The sequence below is a fragment of the Orycteropus afer genome, unplaced genomic scaffold (assembly GCF_000298275.1).
Source record: "Orycteropus afer afer isolate SDZICR_OR568_19922 unplaced genomic scaffold, OryAfe1.0 scaffold01657, whole genome shotgun sequence".
NCBI lineage: Eukaryota > Metazoa > Chordata > Mammalia > Tubulidentata > Orycteropodidae > Orycteropus > Orycteropus afer.
Genome location: NW_006923244.1, coordinates 27,509 through 32,797, shown reverse-complemented (window position 1 = coordinate 32,797; position 5,289 = coordinate 27,509). Strand labels below are relative to the sequence as shown.

At 31.2% G+C, this 5,289-nt stretch overlaps 1 pseudogene; it reads left to right on the top strand.

Moving 5' to 3' along the window:
* The first annotated feature begins 968 nt into the window (after positions 1-968).
* On the top strand, positions 969-1,914 carry LOC103213344 (annotated as a pseudogene).
* Positions 1,915-5,289: the final 3,375 nt, after the last annotated feature.

The following is a 5,289-nucleotide window of genomic DNA, read 5'->3' as shown; positions in this document are numbered from 1 at the left end:
GATAATCTGCTTTTGTAAAGGTTACAGCTTCGGAAAGCCTATGGGACAGTCCAGTTTGTTTTTTTAGGGTCATAGGTTGATGGCAAAGGATTTCAGCTCAGTTTAGGTCAGATCAAATAAAATGGAACTATTATAAGAAAATACACACACACACACACACACACACACACACACATATATATATATATATATGTAAATTTAGAATTTAACAAAGTCATGTCAGGATTTTTGGTAATAGATCCATAGAGTGGATGAAATTAATGGTATAGAGCAAGGTTCATTCTTTAGAAATATAATTTTTAGAAGGCATTTGACTTTGATCATTTAATATAAGAAAATATCTTCTGAAAATTAGTATTCTGTGGTTAATAATTTTAATTCACCAGAGTAAAGCTTCATTTGAAGCTTCAAATGTCTGATTTGTCAGTAGTATTAAATAAAAGTAGGAACAAGAGGACAGTAAATTGTGTAGTAAGACTATAATTATCTCATTGCCTACTACAGGCTAACAACTGTTCTTAGGCAGCAGAAATTAATTGTAATTTAGAATATAGTGTTTGAGTCATAAGCCTAACATGACAGAATAACAGAGCCAACATTTACTAGCTTTGACTTTGGATGAATTACTTAAACTTCTGTGACAATTTTCTTATCTAAGAATGTGGATAACTGTAAAACCTATGGTATGATATGTTCATGGGAAACAAATGTGTTGAGAACACAAGTTCTAGTTACATAATAGATATTACATTTTTATTATGTAGTATTCAAATGTCATCTTAAAGCCATATGTGTATGGTAATAAAATTAAAAGTTTATGTATGTTTTGTAAAACACTGTTTATTACCAATTTATAGAAATAGAAAACTATTTTATTTTATGCTAGGTCATTTATATACACAAAAACTTGTTTGAAGTAACAGACTCTATCTACTCTTATCTCCTACACTTTCAAGGAGGTGCACACTATGGGTAGAAAGAATAACAAAGACGAGTTTGACTTCATCCTCATGGGATTGACAGACTCTGAAGAGATCCAGTTGGCTCTCTTCAGTCTCTTTCTCCTGATTTACCTGATCACTGTGCTGGGGAATGCAGAGATGATACTACTAATCCACCTGGATCTCTAGCTTCACACTCCCATGTACTTTTTCCTCAGTCATCTGTCCTTCCTCCATCTCAGTTACTCTACAGTCATTATCCCTAAAACCTTAGAGAATTTACTGTCTTCCAGAAAGTTTATTTCATTTGGGGCTGTTTCACCCAGATGCATTTTTGCATCTTCTTGGCTGGCACTGAATGTTTTCTTCTCTCTTCAATGGCCTATGATCATTTTGTAGCTATTTGCAATCCTCTACTATACCCAGTTGTTATGTCCAGTGAACTCTGCCACTCCCTCATCACTGCAACCTACGTGATTAGATTTAATGGCTCCTTTGTCATTGTGCTTTCCATGAGCACCTTGCATTTCTGTGACTCCAATGTAATCCATCACTTTTTCTGTGACACAACCTCAATTTTAGTCTTGTCCTGCTCTGACACACATGGCATTGAGATTATGATATTCATTCTTTGTGGATCCACTGTAATGGTGTCTCTTATCATCATCTCTGTATCCTATGCATCCATCCTCTCTACTATCCTGAAAATCAAGTCCACTTCTGGAAAGCAGAAAGCTTTCTCTACCTGTGCAGCTTATCTGCTCAGAGTCTGCATTTCTATGGTACCCTAATATTTACTTATTTAAAGCCAAATCAATCCTACTCATTGGGAAAGGAACAAGTGGCCTTAGTTTTTTATGCAATCATGATCCCCATGCTGAATCCACTAACTTATAGTCTCAGGAACAAAGATGTGAACAGTGCTCTCATTAGAGTTATGCAGAAGAGAGAAAGTACCAGGAATTTAAGATAACAGTGATGTGAAATATTAAATCTGGTATTTTCTTTCTTTCATACAAGGTATTTCTTTAATCTTTTAATTAAATTATCTTTCTTTTGATCCAATCTTTACTTTTCTGTATATGATTTTATACATTTTCAACAGTAAAGTTTTTTAATAAATCCACGTTGTAATTAGAAAACATGAGATATGAATGAAATTATGGATTTAGCCTTGCATGATTTTAAGGGAAGTCAATGTGCAAAACAAGATAATGTGATTTTTTAAAATACATCATCTCCATGCATATCCAATTTCAGAGAATTTAGTTAAGGATAATAACTCCATTTTAGGGACAATTGTAACAATTTCTGAAGTTATTGTATATGGTATATTGAGAAGATATATAGTACAATCTATAGTATAGTTCCTTGTGCAATTGTACTATGAACATTTGTTTTAGAATCATGTATTCCAGGTTTTAGATTCTAAGTCTGTTATCCTTTTACCTTCATGACCCATAAGTTACTAAAATTTTAAGCTTTAATTTTCTTAACTGTGAAAAATAAATAATAATTTGTTTCATAGAGTTTTATTAAAGTTTAAATTTGACCAAAAATGTAAAGCATTTAATGCAGTAGTAATGAATGACATTCATCATCATTAGAACATGTACATATTTGCAATATTTTGAATGTACAGTAAGTACTCTTTGTTATGAAGAATGTTCACTAGAGTTGTAAATCATTTTGTTAATTGATAGAAACAATGCTAGCTAAAATATTTAATTAAAAAATAACTCCTTTATGATTTTAGACTTAAGAGAAAGTAAATATTGCAATATGATAAGTTCATGAAAATGGTGTATATTAACATTGATGAAATCTTGGAAAAGTATGAAAAATATTGAAGAAAATAGAAATGTCCAGTGATTCTTGAAATGTTTGTGTTTTTTAGACTAATATCTATGTATTACATACATATATTACATATGTATTACATATATTACATACATAAAAAATTTTATGTTCTCTTGCATCTTTATTTCCACTTACCAGTGTAATATTTCCTAATTCCTCATCCTTTAAAGATCGAAATGAATACGGTCTTAGCACATGGGAAAAATCAGTGCTTTCATCTTGCAACACATTATGGACCTGGAATGTTATAATTTTGTCAGGTAGAAGAGCTTCATGTGGTGATATATCCTTGTGGTCAACTTGCAAATCATTTGAAAATCCTACCGTTCTATGTTCTGTCAAACGTTTCAATAAATTACTTTTATTGAACTTTTGTGCATTTCCAAAAGTAGTCTTTACTATCATTTTTATAGATGTATTATGCTCTTAAAAAATAAATTCTCAAAATACTTTGCTCATTTGACTTAAAATTGTCAGTGGGGAAATATTGTAAATCCAAGGTTTGACAATGAATGTAGGATTAAAAAAATCCCATTAATTTGGTCAGGTATATTGCTAAATGTATTCATTTAAAAAAAAAAATGATCCCTAGTTATTCCAGAAATGCTATTTTAATGTATCTGCTATTCAAAGATTATTTGAGAGTTTTTTTTTTTCATTTTCCATATATTAAATTTTTTACATTTCCATATGATTTCAACATATATTGTTTGTATTCTGTTAATATGGTTACTTTTTAAAATTTGGATAAGAATTTATTTTTAAAATGATATTTATTATATTTGTGCTATTTTTTTTTCTTTGAATATTTAAAGGAAGTAGAATCTATGTTTTAGGATTGAAAACTTTTACTATTTCTGGTGTTTGAACACTGTTGATTGATTTATTCAAAATTTTTAAATCAACACTATTTTTATCTTCTTTTTTACTTTGTATCTGTACCTCATATATCTGTACCTGCATATACTGTGCAGAATTATTTTACTGTAAGCTATTTTTGCTTTGAAGTTGTATGATCTGTAGTCTCTCATCTATCTATACATTTAAATTATAGATGAATGTTAAGAATTTTTTTTTTGTTAATAAGATTTTTTAACTCATCACTAATGTCAAAAATGCATTAAATCTTGATTATGCATTATATGAATGTCCTGTTAATCTGTATTAGCAAAGATAGACAACAGATTCTATGATTTCACAGACAACACTAATCTCAAAAAATACTTAAAATTTAATTATACTCAGATAAACTATCACCTTTATGATATAATATAGATGTATAAAACATATGCATAGAATATTAATAAATAAGAATGATATAGGCAATGTGTTAGAACACCAATATTTCACTTCCCTTTCTCTATTTATAAATATGGGAGCTCTGGTGGAATAGTGCCCAAGGCATTGGACTGCTAACCAGAAGGCTGGCAGTTCAAACCCACCAGCCACTCCTCAGAAAGAAGATCGTAGAGACATCACCTCAGAAACTCAAGGAGGGGTCGCTATGAGTCAGGATCGACTTGACTGTAGTGGGGTTCCCCGCCCTACATTTTATGTAATATGTGTTCTGATATATGTTTGAAACATTTTTCTTACTCATGGAGGTATGGGAAAAATCTACATATTGTAGAAGTTCTACTATTTAAATAATGATACAGACAATAAAACTAAAACAGATCATTACAAAATGTGAATATTTTCCAAATATATTTTATTACAAATAATTGATGACTAGACAATAACATTAATGAACATGGCTTATCTTCACAAGACATTGCACATTCAAGCACAAATAAAAAGTTGTTGTCGACTTCTGATTCATGGAGATCTCAAATTTGTCAGAATAGAAATTTTCTTCATAGTGTTTTCAATGGCTGATTTTTCAGAAGTCGATCTCTATTCTCTATTCTTTGGTTCTGAGGAGGTCTGGGTAGACTAAAAACTCCATTCTTTTGTTTAACTGTTGGTGCTTCCAATGACCCCAACTCTCATATGAGTGATAGCAATATTCAAAACTTAATGCTAGGTAATAAAAATAATCTTCTACTTGTTCATGAGGAAATGTAGGAAGAATTCTTGAATTTTCTTTTATTTCACATATCTCACATCCAGCCCTTCCGCATATCGTGTTGATTCCACTTGTAATATATGTTCAGTTTTGACTTCTTCTCAACACCTTCCCCCGCTACTTTTATTGTCATTGTCGGTCTTAAATGTTGCTGCATCCGGCTTCTGTCCCTTTATTCTCCTACTCCTTTTGAAACTGATTTCAATTTAGGAGCCAGAGTGATACTGCCAAATATCATTTTTTCATACACCTTGAAATGTTCCTAGAATACTAAGAGCAAATGTCAACATAGAGTCTAAGGTATAATAATCTTGCTCCCACCCCTTACCTCTGAAACCATTCTCTTATTAGTCATTCTGTCATGCTCACTTTATATTGGTTACATTGATCTTCCCTACACACACACACACACACACACAC